The sequence below is a fragment of the Stenella coeruleoalba genome (assembly GCF_951394435.1).
Source record: "Stenella coeruleoalba genome assembly, chromosome: 2".
In the NCBI taxonomy this organism is placed as follows: Eukaryota; Metazoa; Chordata; class Mammalia; order Artiodactyla; family Delphinidae; genus Stenella; species Stenella coeruleoalba.
The window spans coordinates 110,157,073-110,176,220 of record NC_137147.1 but is presented as its reverse complement, the minus strand read 5'-3'; the positions used below and the strand labels follow the sequence as shown (position 1 = coordinate 110,176,220).

Sequence of the window (19,148 nt, the reverse complement as noted above, 5' to 3'; positions counted from 1 at the left end):
TGTTAACGACCCCTGTAAAGCTGTTTAGCTCCTCATGCGTTTAACCATGCCCTGGCACCTCCCCTTCCTCAACCAAAGTGGCTGATCCAGATATTTTCCAAAACAAAAACTGTTCTCACCCCGCTAAATGCATTGAAAACGTGACCTCCTGAGAAACTGAGTTGTCCAAGTCCACAGCTGAGACTCCATCTTCTCTCCACCAGCTGCCAGGACGTGGGTAGACCTGGGGACCCCAGGAGTGAATTTGTCAGAGTAAAAGCTGCTCTGGGCAGCCTCTTGGCAGCCTGCTAACAGCCCCTGCTGGCAACATTCCATCTGTCTGAGCATCACAGATCAAGCCTCAGAAGTTCAGGGCCTGAGGAGAAAGCAGAGAATGATGATGGCAAGGAGGGATCCCCAAACCCAGGCCAGGTGATCTCAGTGCAGGATGCAGAGGTGCTTGGGGACCACAGTTGCAGGGGTGACAGGAGGTGATGGAGGACTAGACCTCGAGAAAGTCTACACCTGCGTGTGTGTGTATGTCTGTGTCTGTGTGTGTGTGTGCGCCCATGTGTGTAGACATCCCTGGAGAGGTCTTGGGGGTGGCGAAGATTAAAGGAAAGACCGGGAGCTCTCCCAGTGGGTGAATATGACAAAATCCTGCAGGGAAACAGACAATGCATTTCCAGGCATAGATCTCCAAAGCAGAAGCAGGAGAGGGCCCCTGAGAAGTCTTCAGAACAAAAACCGCCACTTGATAAGTGCTTACCAAGTGCCAGGCGCTAAACACTGATAGTAGCTTCAGTTATTCCTGCTACATGCCAGGCAGGCCCTGTTCTAAGCCAGCTGTCTAATAAGCATACAGTGCCAGCACATATATAATTTAAAATATTCTAGTAGCTGCATTTTATTTTATTTACTGTTTAAGAAATACAAACAGGGGACTTCCCTGGTGGCACTGGATAAGACTGCACACTCTCAATGCAAGGGGGCCTGGGTTCAATCCCTGGTCAGGGAACTAGATCCCACATGCATGCTGCAACTAAGAGTTCACATGCCACAACTAAGTAGCCAGCGAGCCGCAACTAAGGAGCCTGCCTGCCGCAACTAAGACCTGATGCAACCAAAAATAAATAAATAAATAAATAAATAAGAAATACAAACAGAAATTAGTAATATGTATACCTAATGTACACATGGGTGATACCCAAGGGGAAAATTAGTAACTGCTCTGTATTTTAAAAAGTTTTTTTTAAGTGAAATTAACTGTAAAATATATTCTATTTAATCTAAAAGATGCAAAATATTAACTATCAGTGAGATGTTTCACACTCTCTTTTCTTATTAAGTCTTCAAAATCCGACGTGAATTTACACTTAACGGCACATTGCAGTTTGAAGGAGCCACATTTCAAGTGCTCAACGGGTGCAGCTGGCTGATGCAGCTGTCTAGTAGAGTAAACTACTCTACTAGACAGAGTAGTTTAGATATATTAATTCTCAATATATGTACTTTAGATACATTAATGCACTGAGTCCCCATCATCATGCTTTTGTAATCCTCATTTTACAGAGGGCAGAAGCACTTTGCCCAAGGCCACCCAGGAGGAAGGTGGCTGAGCCAGGACCTGAACCACCAAGCTCAGCAAGTGTGGGCTGGGGATCTGGTCTCCTAACCGCTGTGCTGTGCTGTCACCATTACGTGTCTCATCTCCCTTAGGACTTAAAGAAAAAGGCTGCCTGCTCTTATTCTCTCTGCTTTACAGAGTGGGAACTGAGGATAAGAGAGCCTAAATGGTCTTGCCCTGTAGGTGGTGCCAGTGGGATCTGAACCTCCGTGGAGCGAAAACTTGGGAGACATCACCTCACACTGCAGTGCATTCCAGGGAAGGAAAGGGTGTGGCTACCTGCATCCCACACTGAAGTTTAAATCCGCTTTGAAAAGTTCAAAGGAGGGACTTTCCTGGAAGTCCAGTGGTTAAGACTCTGCGCTTCTACTGCAGGGGGCATAGGTTTGATCCCTAGTCAAGGAAATACGATCCCACATGCTGTGCAGCACAGCCAAAAAAAAAAAAAGTAATTCCTGAACCTGTGCGTTTCTCATGACCAGTGATAACCTTCAGTGTGAAAATTTGAAAAGCCAAGAGCTTGTATTATTGCCATATCAAAGTGCCAGAGACTGGGTGGCTTAAACAACAGAAATTTATTTTCTTATGGTTCTGGAGGCTAGAAGTCCAAGATCAAGGTGTTGGCAGGGTTGGCTCCTCCTGAGGCTTCTGGGTTTGCAGATGGCCATTTTCTCCCTGGGCTTCCCTCTATGAGCATCTGTGTCCTAATCTCCTCTTCTTATAAGGACACCAGTCATATTGGATTAGGGCTCACCCTAATGACCTCATTTTCACTTAATTACCTCTTTAAAAGCCCTGTCTCCAAATACAGACACATTCTGAGGTACGGGGGGTTAGGACTTCAACATACAGATTTGAGGGACACTATTCAGCCCATAACACATGTGTTATATTTCTGTGATTACCAAAGCAACATATGTTCACCATATAACATTTCCAGAGATTAAGACACTAAGGTAATAATCTCTGCAAAGATCATTCTTTTTCGTAGTTTTTTGTAAAGTATATAAAGTGAAAGCCTACCCCTTTGTCTCCACTTCTACCCCCTCCTCCCCAAAGAGCACGACTGTAATAATGAGGGGCACATCTCACACCTTTTCTGGGCTTCTACAAGCTGCTGCCAGGAATGGCCTTATCTGAGCATCCCTACCTGGTCATGCCATGTTCTACACGGTCACCTGTTCCTGGAGAAAACATCCCTTGTGCTGGAGGGTGCTGTGGGTTAAATCTTTGTTCGCATGCACAATGATTCTATAATGGTATTGTAGGAGGTATACAAACTGTTCATCATTAGAGCTTAGATTTAAAAGGAAATTGTATAAAGGCATATGAGGATAAGGGAGACCTGTCAGAATAGCTTCCGTAAGGCACTGAAATGTTTTGTTTTTAAGGGTGTGACTGGGATTTTTTTTTTTTAATTTTTATTGGAGTATAGTTGATGTACAATGTTGTGTTAGTTTCTGGCACTGAAATGTTGACTGTGCTTGACCTTGGGTATAGGGGGCAGTATATTATTTTTCCTTACTCCTTCTTCCTACTTAGCTGGATTTTCTACATCTTCCTAAACGAGTTTATATTACTTTTTATAATGGAGGAAATAAACAACTGTAATAGAATACTGCCAGGGAGAACAATGAAAAGGAGCTTTTAGTTCTCTTCAGAGCAAGGAGATGAAAGAAAGAGCAGGCCTGCTGCTAGATGCTGGGGGCGGAATGCTGGAAGGTGGGAACTCATCAGGCAATGGGGCCTTTGCCTTTCAGACCTGGAGGAGAAGTGTGTGTGTGAGTGAGTACCGTCGGGGAGGAACTAGCTCTTAGCTAGTCCAAGGTGGGTTAGAGAGTTTGTAAATGAGCTCCTGGCTCCTTGAAATAATGTTCTTTGGCCTGGACTCATTATATCCCCATCACTGGGCACTGGGACTCTGAGTCACTGCCTGTGGTTTTTGAGATATTACAACAGAAAATGAGCTGGAAGGTTGGAGAGGGTCAAAAGGCCATTCCCGATGTTAAAAGGAAAGAACGTGGAGACTTCAAACATTGAGTCAGAGGGCTGAGCAGGAATAAAGAGGTGATTTGGCAAGCCCCAGAAAAGGAAGCAATGATTCCTGAGAGCCAGAATGGGTTCACCAGCCTCAGCTCCACAGCACCCTTGGCTTGAAATGCTAGATGCACATATCCTTGGGTTCAGCAGGTCTCCAAATAGACTTCTTGTTGTAGTCCTGTAGTGGAGAGGGAGAAGTACAGGGTAGATACCAGTATAAATCAGTCGGACGGTAGCAGATTGAATTATCAGAGGCCCCAAATCAGTGGACTGATTGATGTCAAGGTCTGTGTTGAAAAGCTCTGGGGACTTCCATGGGGGTCCAGTGGTTAAGACTCCAAGCTTCCACTGTGGGGGGTGCATGCTGCGAGGTGCGGCCAAAAAAAAAGCCTCTGTCCTGTTCAACATTTTTAATCAATTGCTAGGGATTGGGGTACAGCAGAAACCAAAAAAGACACACCCCTGCCCTCATGGAGTTTATAAACTGGTATAATCTATTCGTTTATTAAGGAAAATTTGTTTTTGTTTTAAGGAAATACAACCACTTCTTTGACCTCATTGAGAGACGTATATGTAGCTCATGTAGCTATGCATTCGTAGTTTACAGGACTTTGCTGCCCAACAGGTGAGACAGGTCACAAATCTCTGCACTCAGGTAGAGCCTGCAATGCCCTAGACCAGTGTGACTGGACAGCGTGTCCATGCAGGTGAGACACAAGTCACTCCCCCAGGCGCAGCCCCGAGCTGAGGCTACTCTTTCACTCACTGCAGGAGACCCCACTGCCTGTCCACTCAGCAGCCATGTCTCACCCCTTCCTTTCTAAAAATGCCACCATCCTCCTGCCTCTGGTTTCCACCTCTCTTCCCTGTATCCATATGCCTCAGTGAACGTTGCCCCCACCCCAGGAATGACCCCATTGGCCTAAGGAGAATCCTTGGCCCTTGAGGTGATTGGTTCAGGAAAGGACATGTGACCCAATCTGACCAATGTCCTGAGGGGAGGTCCAGGGAAAGGGGGAGGGTGACTTCTGGGAAGTTTTCTCCCTCTTAAGAGAAAGCCACAGTGTACCAGTTAGGAATGTGTTCATCAGCAAGTAAGAGAACACACCCCCCACCACCCACACCCTGACAAATAATAATTTAAGAGTGAAGATATTTAATAAGCTGTGTACAAACTCTGGAGGTAGGTGGTTCCTGGTGTTGGTTTAGTGGCTCCAATAATATTAGGATCAACATCTCTGTGACTGTCTTTGTCTTTCATTTACGGTGTCAAGAAGGCTGCCACTCCAGCCATTCTGTTCATGTTAAGGCAGGAAGAAAGGGGCTATGCCAGTGACACCTGTGCTTTTTCTGACCAAATCTTTCCCAGAAATTTCCTCGTACTCTCCCACTTTCGTCTCATTGGGCAGGACTATGTCCCATGGCTGCTCCTCACTGCAAAGCAAACTGGGAAAGTCAGTTTTTAGCCCTTCTTGTCCAAAGAAGAAACAGGATGGGAATTCCCTGGTGGTGCAGTGGTTAGGACTCGGTGCTTCCACTGCAGGGGGCCGGGGTTCGATCCCTGGTCAGGGAACTAAGATCCCACAAGCTGCACCGCGAGACCAAAAAAACAAACAAAAATAAAGAAGAAACAGGAAAGGGAGAAGGGGGTTGGAAAGTGGAACTGGGTTAGCTACAAACAGAAAGTGACAAACCTAATTTCTGAACATCTCAATGTCTAGAACTGCTGCTGCCATCTTGGTTCCAGCCTGAGCAGGAAGCAAGCACTCAAAAGGCCAGAGCAGAGAGATGGAAAAAACCCTGCTTCCAAGGTCAACAACCCAAATGGAAAGTGAGAAAAGTAGGTGAAGACAAAGTTCACAGAAAAGGAAAAACAAGTAAGTAGCCCTTAAGCACAGGAAAAAATGCTCAACTTAACTCACAGTAAGAGCAATTAAAATTGAAATAAGACTGTTATACCACTTTTCACCTATCAGATTGGCAAAAATCCAAATGTTTGACAATACATTCTGTTGGTAGGGCTGTGAGGAAGCAGGGACTCTCATGCATGAAGGGCAAAATGGCACAATCTCCTGTGTCAGGGAAGGAGTGAACAAAGGAACACATGAACTGGGGTCTTTATGTCCTCACTGAGATGCTGTATCAGCTTACCTGGAAACCACCCTCTCGTGGGACTTCCTATTAAATGACACAATAAATGTCCTCACTGATTAAACCAGCTTGAGTACGGTTTCTGTTACCTAGAGCCAAAACTATCCCAAATGATGCCCTGCCCCCCCACCCTGAGCCCAGGAGCAAAGTTGTTCTGTCCAGAAGCCAGATCACAGAGTCTAATTGGGTCATTCAGGGACTGGCCAAATCCAAACAGGTACAGGTCCAAATGCTGAGGGCATCAATGACAGCAAAATCCCCCCCCCCCAGAGAAAGGGCCACAAGCTGTTCCAAAAGCGGTGGGTGGGCAACTGCCTAGGGTAATATACAATCCTTACGGTCTTGAGAGGGGGCTGCAGCCTGAGTGCTTAAAAGGCCTGGTGGAGGGGCTTCCCTGGTGGCGCAGTGGTTGAGAGTCCGCCTGCCTATGCAGGGGACGCGGGTGCGTGCCCCGGTCCGGGGGGATCCCACATGCCGCGGAGCGGCTGGGCCCGTGAGCCATGGCCGCTGAGCCTGCGCGTCCGGAGCCTGTGCTCCCCAACGGAAGAGGCCACAACAGTGAGAGGCTCACGTACCACAAAAAAAAAAAAAAAGGCCTGGTGGAATCCAATGTAGAGATGATCCTAAAAAGTTGGAACTTGGGGTGATAAGATGACTGCCTTGGGCTTTCTTGATCTGATGTCTTCAGCTGTTTGGTTCATCTGATTGTCTTTATTTGAATTTCTTATTCACTGAGCAACTTTCTAGTTCCTGAGGATTTCCAAACTGTGTGGCAATTCTATACCCAACTAAAATGAATCAATTAGCATTTGCTTTGTCTTTTGAAAAGTTACTAGTGAAGAATGGACAGACCCAGTGGAATCTCTCAATCCTCTCGCACCCAATATTCCTCACTAATGACCTTCCTGGTCTGAGATGTGGTTAAAACAGTTGACTCCTGCCCTCAAGCTACACCACTTCATGTATTGCATTTCATAACCCCTGACCTCTATACTGAACCCAATGACTGGAACAAACTTCCAGGCTATTCACAGTCAGAGTGCATGGCTACCACCTGTAGTGTACTACAGCCCCATCCATGTATAGGCCTGCATCAGTCCTGCCCAAGTATTCACTGCCATGAGAATACCTGGCTTCTGGGATTGGGAGACTTCATGACTCTGGGGATCCAAAGAACTTGGTTGGCTCCCTTCTAGGACGGAGGCAGGACAAAGGCATAATCAGTAGAACCTCACCGAGGTTGTACTGGCAAGGGGTATTCTGATGCCCCTAGGAATAGCCTTGGGTTGGCTAGAGGCAGTAAGAGGTGTACATGTGGGCCAGGTATCCCTGGTAGTGGTTCATGTTTGACCATATGGCAGCCCAATGATAGGAGCAGGAGGGTGGGAAGGAGTATGGGGTCTTTGGCAAGGATGGAACAGTGAGAGGAGGTGCCAGGTAGGCCACCATGCCTTGGAGGCATAATGGTTGTATCTCCAAAGTTGTGTAGATGCTGGCCTCCTTCTTGACAAATATTCAGTCCCAGAAGGCCTCAGTCTTCGGGCCTGGCATTCTTCCAGACTCCCCTCAGACCATATTTCCAGCAAGTGTCCTGCCATCAGCCTTCCACCCACTCTGATTACTGCTCTCAGCACATTTATGTTTAGTTTATACCCTGCTGTTAATTTGTGATTGTTTGCAAGTTGTGTCATGTGTGTATATCCTGTCTAAGGTGGATACAGCCCCTGAGATCAGGATCTGTCTTGTAGTTTTTTTTTCAATCTCCATTCTCCTCCTCCACAAACACTACCACCAGCAATAACAATGAGCACCTAATACAGGGCATTACGTATTGTAGACAAAAATGCTTGTAAATAAGGTAATATCACCAATGCTCAGAGGTTTGCCCCCATTGCAGACAAACACTATGCAGGTGAAAAGCTGAGTTTTCAAAGCTGAGAAATGTGTAGAGAGGAGCTCTTTACTCTCACAGATTATTTTATGAATGAGGTATCCACTTGCCCTGACAGGGCTGTGAGAATCACAAAAGAAGTGGAAGGCATGTTCCATAACCTCACGGAACATATTAACCTGGGAAGACTCTTCACAGAACTGGAAAATACCTAAAACAACAATTTTCAGACATCCCATCCTCCTGCTTTAGCAGATAAACGTAAAAGAAATTAGAGTCAGAAAAATTTGCTTTGGCGTTGGAAAATCTGAAATAGCTTTTTCTAGAAGTCTTACTATGAGTTTCCTTGAGATGTCAACCTAACTTATGTGATTTGTGTTCTCAGCTTTTCAGAAATGTATTTCCTTTTTTAAAACTTCCCTAAAGTAAAGTAAAAGTGTAAATATGTCGTAGTCCGGGAAGACCAAGGTGCTGACTGTCTCCTGGCCACGAGGGGGCATGGTCTCCCTAGTTCTGAGCTCAGGAGCCGACTATGGTGACCCCAGCTGTGCCCAGACTCAGCCTAGCTGGGACTTCAAGCCCCTCCCTGTAGCCCAGTTCAGGGGCTCAATGGACACCAGACCTCTTCTCCTTTTTGGGCAGCTCCTGCAGCGGGTACATCTGGGGTGCGGAAGGCGACGAGCAGTCAGGCTGGGAGGAGATCATGTTTAAATTACAGACTGGGCAGGAGTGATGTGCTGGCAGCTTCACCCAGGAGCCAGAAGGGCGGTGGTGTCTGGGGCATGACCTTGGGTAGTTGGGTTGCTGGTTAGGGTGTTGAGCAGAGCCTGGCTGGCGAGGCTGAGAGAGCATGCGTGTGGCAACCACAACAGAGGTGGGGGCCCCACGGGGCCTGTGAGATCCACTGTCCTGCCTGACCAGCTCCTACGAGCCCTGCCAGAATTGGGACTGTGTGGTGTGGCCCAGGCCAAGTCCACACTTTTCAGCAAGGTCCTCTGCGGTCTGGCTTCAATCTGCCTTCCTCAACATTGCCTTCTCTAAAAGTAGCTCTTCTCCTGCCAAGCTGAATGACCTGCTCTTCCCCCAAATGACTTGCACTTTACTTCACTCACGTATTCATTCACTTATGCATACCATGCAATAAACACGTATTGAGGAACTTCCCTGGTGGTCCAGTAGTTAAGACTCCGCGCTCCCAATGCAGGGGACCCAGGTTCCATCCCTGGTCAGGGAACTAGATCCCGCATGCCGCAACTCAAAAAAAAAAGAGATCCCACGTGCCGCAACTAAGACCTGGTGCAGCCAAATAAATAAATAAATATTAAAAACAAAAACAGGGACTTCCCTGGTGGTCCATTGGTAAAGAATCTGCCTTCCAATGCAGGGGACGCGGGTTCGATCCCTGGTCGGGGAACTAAGATCCCACATGCCATGGGGCAACTAAGCCTGCACAACACAACTACAGAGCCCACGCTCTCTGGAGCCCATGCACCACAACTAGAGAGAGAAAGCCTGCACGCCACAACTAGAGAGAAGCCCGAAAAGATCCTGCATGCCTCAGTGAAGACCCCGTGTGCCACAGCTAAGACCCGACGCAGCCAAAAGCATAAAGAAAATAAATAAAATAATTTTTTTAAAAAAAAGATAGGATCTTTACATGTATTACCTCATTTATTCCTATTTAAAAAAAAAAAAAAACAGGACTTCCCTGGTGGCTCAGTGGTTAAGAATCTGCCTGCCAATGTAGGGGACATGGATTCGAGTCCTGGTCTGGGAAGGTCCCGCTGAGCAACTAAGCCCGTGAGCCACAACTACTGAGCCTGCATGCCACAACTACTGAAGCCCGCACGCCTAGAGCCTGTGTTCCACAACAAGAGAAGCTACCGCATTGAGAAGTCCATGCACTGGAGTGATGAGTAGCCCCCGTTCGCACCTAGAGAAACCCCACGCGCAGCAACAAAGACCCAACGCAGCCAAAACTAAAGAAATTTATTAAAACAAACAAACAAAAAACAAAACGTACTGAGTGCCCGCTGTAGCCAGGCACCATGGAGATACAAGACAATGCGCCTTCACGGACAAGAGTCTTATGCCTCCATATCTTTATTCATGCTTTTCTCCCCCTCACTCTCTGCCTGGCCAGATTTTACCATCCCTCAGTGACTTCCTACAACCTCCCCAGCTCCAGGAAGTCCCTTCTGATTACTCCAAAGTGAGGGAAAGTACTTAGTCTGTCCCATTCACTGTTATATCCTGAATGCCTAATACTGTCCCTGGCTAGGGGCTCAGTGAATGTTTGTTGATTTGAATGAATCAGGTAATCTTGTTTGTCTCTGCCGTCACAGCCCAGGTTGCCTAAAACTTTCACTTGGCAAGTCATCAAGTCCTGCCTGTGACATCTCTCCTACTGAACTGCTGTGTTTATTACCACACAATGCTTGGTGGCTGGGTTAGGCAGGGCTCTTAACTCCCAATGTATGGGAAGGAGCTTATTGGCTCATTGAAACACACCACCAGCAGATGGGCAGGAAGGGTTGAGCCTGCCTTAGGGACGACAGGAATCTGAGATTATCATGTCAGGACACCCTGCTACTCATCATGGCTTCTCTCTTTGAGGTCTTCATCCCCTGTTTTTTGCAAACAGGCTTTCTGCATCCAGAAAATCGCTGTCGTTAGTCCGGATTTATATCCTTCGAGCTCACCAGTCCAAGAGGAACAGGATTTTCCTCTCCAGCTCCAATTTTGAAATCCTGGTAAAAGCTCTGATAGCCTTGTTTTTCTGGATCACATACCCTTCTCCTGGACCAATCACTGTGACCAGGGGCAGTGATGTAGACTGATTGGCAGCCCTTACATGAATGGCTGAGTTGGACCAGAGAAAGAGCAGTTTATCCCCCAAAAGATGATTGAGAGAAACAGGCATGGCCCTTGGGAAGAGCTGGGACCACCACCCTGATGTGTATCTACAACCGTGGTGGTACCTATGTTTTCATGTATATTCCCTGTTATTGGGGGTAAGAAGCATTTACTGATAACAAGAACTTGAAAAATATTGGCTGATTTATAGGAAAAGGAGTTTAGTGTTTTGTCTTGTTTTTGGCTGAAATCCCTGGTGGATCTTCCCTGGTACTTTGCATGAGCCTACAATTGTCCGTCTTGCTGCCGCTGCTGTGGGTGGTGTCGTCTGTCCCAGGGTGTGGAACTAGAGAGAATCCTGGTAGCCATGTTATGACTTGAGCTGTCACTTCTGTTTTTCCTTCTGAGAAAACCTTCTAAGCCCAGCAGTGTGCGTAATACTGGCTTTTTGTCTCAAATGGGGAATGGCTCTAAGACTGGTTTTTCTATTTGTGTTTCTTTGTTTATTTTGATAGAAAGCAAAGATGGCAATTTTGTAAAATGGCACCTTCCTTGAATGGTCTCAGGAATGGGGCCTTTTCAAAAGATGAGGCATGCCTCTCAGGAGAGCATCAGGATTTCAACAGCCCTATTGCGTAATGTCATTGTACCTATTTCTTTGATGAGGAAACTGAGGCTCGGTGGTGGTAACATGCCAAGGTCACAGAGATATGGGAAGCGGGGAGGAGGACAGAAAGACTTGTCTGGATGGAGAGCCACGCGCCAGAGGCTTTGCATATCTCAAATCATTTAATTGGCACTGCAGTCCTCTGAGATCAGAATAAGATGACAGGCTTGTAAATTTTTAAATGCCTTGCCGAAGGTCATAGAGGCAAATAGGGCTGGGATTCATTGATTCCAAAGCCCATACTGTTTTCACTTCCTTATACTGTGTGACCTCACACAGGTCACTTTATCTCCACGTGCCCCCATTTCATAATCTGTAGTATGTAGATGATAATAGTACATGCCTCCTCGGTTTGTTGTGAGGGTTAAATGAAATGTCTCTTGCACATAGTAAGTGAACCTATTGTTGTTATTATATCATGAGACCTCCCTCCGGGTCACAAGTCAGGCCGCTCCCTGTTGCAGAAGAACCAGATCCCGTGGGAGCCCCTTCCTGGCCCTGGTGCTCCTGAGGCCCAGCTGCAGGTGCCTCAGAAAGCCTACAACGGGAATAAAGGGAACAAAGCCTCCAGGTGCTGGTTGATGCTTTCTCTGGCTGCAGGCCCATTTCCTGCTCAATCAGGTTGCTCTTGGCTGGCTGAGCGCCTGGAGTTGACCACTGCCCCCCTCCACTGCCAGCTGAGGGCTGAGCACTGGGCCTAGTGATGCAGGACGAGGCCCAACTGGGATATGCCCTTCCTTTCTGGAGCCCAGCCTTGGGATCTCACCAGCTGAAGCTGGAAGCCTTGGGGCACTGGGCCCATCTTCCAGCTCTGCGGCCTCAGTGAACCCCCTCCCATCCTCCGTTGGTGGGGTGGCCCTGGGGGGAGAGGATGGGTCTCAGGGACCAGGATCAGAGACCTGGGCTTGAATGCCAGCCCCAGGAAGGAAGCAGTGGGGCCCCCTAGGCAAGTGGCCTTTCTCTCTGCCTCTCAGTTTTCCTAGTATGTAGGTTTAGGAGGTTTGCTGGTTCCTGGATAAGGCCCTTGAAAGCCCTAAAAATTTCTTGGGGCCCCCAACATGGCATGTAAGAGATGGAACTTCCAACCCAATGGAGGCTGATCTTAGTTCAACACAAACTAGATCATGTCTCACTAGCCTCTCCTGAAACCCACTGCAAGCCCTGGCCCGCTGCCCCGCCTGCCCTCTCCCCCTGCAGCTCCAAACACCAGCTTCTCGAAATTCCTTGAACAGGAATTTATTCCTGCCTCGGGGCTTTTGCACTGGCTGTCCTTTTGCACTGGAACACTTCGTGCTCCAGGTCTTCTCGTGGCTGTCCTTGTCACTCACGTCCTAGTTCTCAGGTGCCACCTCCTCCGGGAAGCCTTCTTTGGTCACCCCCTCATCTAGCCCCATCCCTCCTTAACAGCCTCATCCTGTTTCATTTCACTCAGAGCACTCACCTCTCTCTGAAGCTACCTTGTTTTTATTTGTCTCCCTTTCTATTGTCTGTCTCTCCGTGGGATTCTAAGCTCCATGAGGAAAGGGCCTTGCCTGCCTTTCCTTCTGCTGCCTCCCCAGCTCCAGAGCGATCACTGGTGCTCAGGGGCTCTCTCTAGATGGCCCCTTCTGTAAGACCCACTTAAATTTTTTTTTTTTTTTTTAATTTTTGGCCATGCTGTGCGGCATGTGGGATCTTAGTTCCCCAACCAGGGATCGAACCCTATGCCCCTGCGGTGGAAGCACAGAGTCTTAACCACTGGACCGCCAGGGAGGTCCCTATAAGACCCACTTTTGAACGAGGGTCTTGGTGGCCATTCCCTTCACGCCTCTCCGCTCTGGGCAGTGGACCAGAGCTATAGTGAGGCAGCTTTGCAGGTGTGAAGTCACTTTAGATTTCCAAAACACTTTCACACGCGGTGCCTTATTTAAACCTCATGTCACACCTACATGTAAGACAGGTAGGGCAAGATCAGAAGCCCCGTTTTATAGATGAGAAAATCGAGGCTCGCAGAGGCTTAAGGAACTTGCCTAAGGTCATATGCGTCATAGGTGCTGATCCAGGACTAGACACTTAGGAAGCTCTTTCCAGGACTCCAAGCCAGACATGAGAATGCCTTAAGAGAGAAAAACCTACATTCCAAACCCATTTTTCCATTAGTCATGTTACAGATGCGCAGATATTCAGAATTATTGTGTGAGGGGGTAGTACTCTGATCTCCGAGGTTCTTTTCTGCTCAGTTTTTCTTTTTTTTTTTTTTTTTCTTTAAAAAAAATTTTTATTGAAGTATAGTTGATTCTAAGTTTTTCTAGAACTCTATGATATATGTGTTACCCCCTTAAGTCATATCCAGGGAAACTCTAAAATTTGCCCTCTTTCTTGGCTGAGAAACCCCAGTTTCTTCCCTGCTCTTCAGTAGTGCCTCTAAATAGTACCTAGTACCTAGTGCTTAGTGCATAAGTACATAGTACTTTGTACTCTGCATAGTCGTATGTCACACCCAGTTTCACATATATTCAACTGCAGATGAGGCTCAGAGAGACAAAGGGACTTGCCCACCAGGAAAGTGGCAAAGGCAGGTCTAGAACTCAGCTGTAGAACCAGCTGGCCTGACTCCCAGCAGGGTGTCCTGCCCACCATGCTTATCTGCATGTGAATTCACTTCCAGCTGCACGGAAGATGGAGTTCTTCAAATCCTAAGGCCATCTTTAGATGCCTTTATTAGCTCATTAAGAGTTTTATTAAAGTCTTGCCATGGCCTTCTGCTAGATCTTGCAGCAAGAGAGGGAGGAGATGAGAGGCTTCCAGCTGCACCCGTACGATGGAATACACAGCAGCTCCTCCAAAGGAGGGCTATACTGATTGGTAACTTGATTTGTATGTGCCTATGTGGCTGTGCAGGCAAACATAGAGTCAGTTTGGAAAGATGTACTTCAAAATGTCAATAGTGCGACTTCCCTGGTGGTCCAGTGGTTAAGAATCTGCCTTCCAATGCAAGGGACGTGGGTTCAATCCCTGGTCGGGGGACGAAGATCCCACATTCCATATGGGACAACTAAGCCCATGCGCCACAAATAGAGAGAAGCCTGTGCGTCGCAACGAAAGATCCCGAGTGCCGCAACTAAGACCCGATGCAGTCAAAAATAAATAAATAAATAAAAATAAACATTAAAAAAAGAAAAGAAAAGGAAAGAAACCAAAATGTCAATAGTGGCCTCTCTGGGGATGGCCTGCTGGGTGATTTCCACTCTCGTTTTATGCTTTTTGGTATTGTCTGAGCAAGTGTTTCCTTTATAATCAGAAATAATAATAATAAAGCTGTTTTTATCTTAAAAAGGAATTGAGAAAAGCCATTGAAGAGAAAGGAATGGGAAGAGCTCTTGATAGGCACGTGACCAATGTTTTCGGTCAAATCACTCTGGGAATGGAATGCGGGAAAACCTGTGTCAGCCACTATCGGACCCTCTACTTGGGGGCCATTCAAAATACGAATGTAATAAGGAGTAATTAGACATCTTCCTATGAATGAGGCCAGCACTTATAATCCTCTTGGCACTCTCTTTGAACAGCTCTCATCTTTCTCAGACTCCAAACGATTAATGTCACAGCCCTTCCCAAAGATTGTGTAGTGGCGCTCGGAAGAAAGCTGAGAAGTGAGAGGACTTGTTTATGGATAATTGTCTGAGTGAGTCAGAACTCAGTCAGAGAGCTCCAGGCCGTTAACTTATCTGCCTGAACCTATGAGTCAGGATCAGTCCAGCCCAAGTTGCATGTGTGTGCCTCCCTGCCCTGCTCTCCCAGGCCAGCTCCCAGCCCTCACACATGCACACGCACAGGCTGTCACCAGCCTCCGCATCCGTACGTCCTGAGAAGGGTGCAGGCACACTTGGCTTATTCATCTCTCTCTAGGAGGTGCCCACAGCCCTCTTGAGTGCTGAGCTCAGGCTGTAAACTAACGGCAAGATATGAACCATAAAGGGAAAGTAAATAGTAGTCCTCCCTTTCCCAGAAATGTTGCAACAGCCTAGCCGTAGCTTAGAGCATGTATTTTGTGAATAACCAAAAACAACCTATATGTCTGTCAATAGTGGTCAGTTGTAAAACATTATGGTATATTCAGAGAATAGAATACTATGCAGCTGTTAAAAAGAATGAAGTAGGGACTTCCCTGGTGGTCCAGTGGTTAAGACTGTGTGCTTCCACTGCAAGGGGCCCCGGTTCGATCCCTGGTTAGGGAACTAAGATCCTGCGTGTTGCTGCACGGCCAAAAAAAAAAACAGGAATGAAGTAGACCTAGGCAAAGTGACATAGGAAATGGTTAGTTTTAAGAATAAGAGGGAAGTTGCATAGCAGGGTGTATATTATGTTCCCAATTGTGTGAATGTGTATTATGACTTTTTAAAAAAATATTTATTTATTTATTTGGCTGCGCCAGTCTTAGTTGCGGCGTGTGAGATCTTTTTTTTTTTTAACCTCTTTATTGGAGTATTGCTTTACAATGTTGTGTTAATTTCTGCTGTATAACAAAGTGAATCAGCTATATACATACATATATCCGCATATCCCCTCCCTCTTGCATCTCCCTCCCACCCTCCCTATCCCACCCCTCTAGGTGGTCACAAAGCACTGAGCTGATCTCTTTGTGCTATGCGGCTGCTTCCCGCTAGCTATCTGTTTTACATTTGGTAGTGCATATGTCAATGCTACTCTCTCACTTCGTCCCAGCTTACCCTTCCCCCTCCCTGTGTCCTCAAGTCCATTCTCTACATCTGCATCTTTATTCCTGTCCTAGCCCTAAGTTCTTCAGAACCTTTTTTTTTTCTCTTAGATTCCATATATATGTGTTAGCATACGGTATTTGTTTTTCTCTTTCTGGCTTACTTCACTCTGTGTGACAGACTCTAGGTCCATCCACCTCACTACAAATAACTCAGTTTCATTTCTTTTTATGGCTGAGTAATATTCCATTGTATATATGTGCCACATCTTCTTTATCCATTCATCTGTCGATGGACACTTAAGTTGCTTCCATGTCCTGGCTATTGTAAATAGTGCTCATGCAAGATCTTTAGTTGTGGCATGTAGGATCTTTTAGTTGCGGCATGTAGGATCTTTCAGTTGCAGCATGCAAACTCTTAGTTGTGGCATGTGGGATCTAGTTCCCTGACCAGGGATGGAACCCGGGCCCCCTGCATTAGGAGCATGGAGTCTTAGCCACTGGACCACCAGGGAAGTCCCATGACTCTTATTTTTTAAATTATAAATGGATATCTTCTCAAAGGATAAAAACTACAGAAAAATTTAGCCTAAGACATGAAACTCCCCATCGCCACTTGTAGAAGTCAGGATAGGCTAGGTTATGATGTGGTAACAAACACCTCTAAACATCTCTGGCTTAAAACAACCAAGATTTCTTTCTTGCCCATGCTTAAATTCCCAACGTGGCTTGCATAGGCTCAGCACTTTGTAGTCAGCACCTTAGTCATCATTAAACTCTTATGATGCCATCATCCCAACATGAGGCTTCAGGGCTCACCACTGCAAGGGAAGAATGCAGGAGAACTGCACACTGGTTCTTGAATGCCTCCCCCAGAAGGGACACGTGTCACTTTTCCTCACATTTCACTGGCCAGAGCAAGTCACGTGGCTACACCTAACTTCCAGACAGTTTGGAAGTATTGTTCTCCTATGTATCCAGAAAAAGAAGGGAGCTGGAAATATTGGTGAGCCCTGGTAATGTCTACCACCCACCCCAAACCAGCTGCATCCTTCCAAGCCTTCGTGTTTAATTGATATACATAGTAGTTCTACAGTAATTTAAAAATAAAACAGGTTTGTTAGTCAGACAGACCTAGCTTTGAATCCCAAGTAGGTTATTCACCTGCTGAGTTCCCTTAGACAAGATGCTTGATCTACCCAAGACTCAGTTTTCTCGCTTGTACCTGCTTCCTGGGCCAATGCAGACATGAAATGTAGTAGTATAAATGAAACCTTTAATAAACAGTAGCTTACAAAAGTAGTGATGTCTAACTAGGAAATAAAGAGTACTTGAGGGTGGTTGTTTAGAGGGCTGGAGGTGGGGTGTACAAAGAAATATGGGAAAAGAAAGTCCCTTTCCATCTATCAGAGTTTTTTGCGGGGGGGCCACGCCCTGTGGCATGCAGGATCTTTGTTCCCCGACCAGGGATCAAACCCATGCCCCCTGCACTGGGAGCACAGGAGTCTTAACCACTGGATCACCAGGGAAGTCCCTATCAGAGTTTTCTAGGGCAATATCTGGACCAGTTTTTCGTGTACCCCATGGCCCCAGCTGTGATGTGGGCTGGGAGAGAGGAGCATCTTATTGGCCCCAGCAGTAGCTGCCTGGTGAGATGCAGCAGTGGATCAGGTGCAAAACAGCTGCCCTGCGTCAACCAGCCCTGTTCAGTCGATCTGGGCTCTACTTTTTCCCACCCTTGTCTTCCCAAAGCTGAGTGTGCTGTTGAAGAGGTTAGCTTTCTAGTTAAAGAAGGACCAGCCTTCATATATAAATATGTTGTTTGAAGAAATAACAATTATCACAGCTTTTCTAGAGGACAGTCTGGCAGCATGTATCAGAAGCCTTAAAAATACACAGACACTTTGATCCAACAGTCGACAGTGAGGAATTTATCCTAAGAAAATAACAGAACAAGTGAATAAAGATGGATTTTTATTGCTCATAATGAAAAATTGAAAACCTAAATGTCTAGACATAGGAGATTAAACAAACTATAGAATGCTTCATTTATCCAACTATATCTAGACGTGAAAGGATGTCAATTGTCCACTGAAAAGTTATATGGAAAAGAGCAATATGTATATAAAAGTGTAGATAGATAGATGATAGATAGATAGGTAGATCTCCTATGATCTCATTGTTGAAAAAGTATATAGGGAATTCCCTGGTGGTCCAGTGGTTAGGGACTCTGCACTTACACTGCCAAGGGCCCAGGTTCAATCCCTGGTTGGGGAAGATCCCACAGGCCGCACTGCACGGCCAAGAAAAACAAACAAACATATACAAATATATACCTTATATATGCTTTGACATTGCAAAAGGATAAATGCCAGAATATTAGCAGTTATTTCCTCCAAGGGGTGGGAATATGAATTTTTTTTGGTTTGTGCAAAGAACATGATTAAGTAATAAAAGACAAAGTTATTTAACTGTGTCTTTTTTTTTTACCACTGCGCCACCAGGGAAGTCCCTATTTAACTGTGTCTTCAGCAACTTTTCACTATCAATCAGTGCTTAAGGTAGTCTGCTCACCTCTGGAGGGGCCTGGGCCCTTGGCTGGGAGTCAGAAAACCTTGGTTTGTGCTGTGTGTGATCTTGGGCAAGCTACCTGGGGTGGGAGGTATTCGTACAAACTTTTTACAAATAGATACAGACACATAGAAAGGACCCACATTGTGCCCGAGATCTCACAGCTCAGGGCACCTGAACTGGATTCTGAACCGAGGTTTCCCGATACTGGGTTAGGATATTCTTACACTACCTTACAGCCACCCCTCTCTGAGCCTCATCTCTAAGGTGACAGGGTCAGAATACAGTCCCTTCCAGCTGAAAAGATTCAATGTTCACAGGAAGTTGCCCCTCCCCCCCATTCCTCGTGCATCACAGGCCCAAGCAGTTGGTATGCGTGCCCTATTTGTCAGATGCCAGCCTTCCCCAGGGGAAGGGACTCTAGGCTGGGGGCTGGAGAGTTCTGGCCTGCCCAGGGCCATCTAGAGGGGGCGGGGGTGGGTGTACTCTTTGGCCAGGCATCTGGCTGGCTGCCTACAGAGCCAGGCGAGAATTGCCCATGAGGGCTGGCTGGGGGCCGAGAACTTGTTGTCTTTCCCTTTAAACAGACACAGGCTGTGTGTTGAGATTCTGGAAACATCTGACCTTTTGCAGAGCATCTCAAGAGTCGTCATGGAGGGCTGGAGAGAGG

The 19,148-nt window shown here is 46.6% G+C and overlaps 1 protein-coding gene across 5 annotated transcripts in view; it reads left to right on the top strand.

Annotated features, from left to right (window-relative positions):
* The window catches only part of SEMA4B (semaphorin 4B), a 94,689-nt gene that overhangs the window by 29,687 nt on the left and 45,854 nt on the right, over positions 1 to 19,148 (top strand). For all 5 annotated transcript variants that reach the window (XM_079912428.1, XM_079912430.1, XM_079912429.1 and 2 more), the window contains one exon: positions 5,368 to 5,523. The gene's annotated coding sequence lies outside the window, so the exon portion shown is untranslated. The remainder of the gene's footprint in view (positions 1 to 5,367; positions 5,524 to 19,148) is intronic.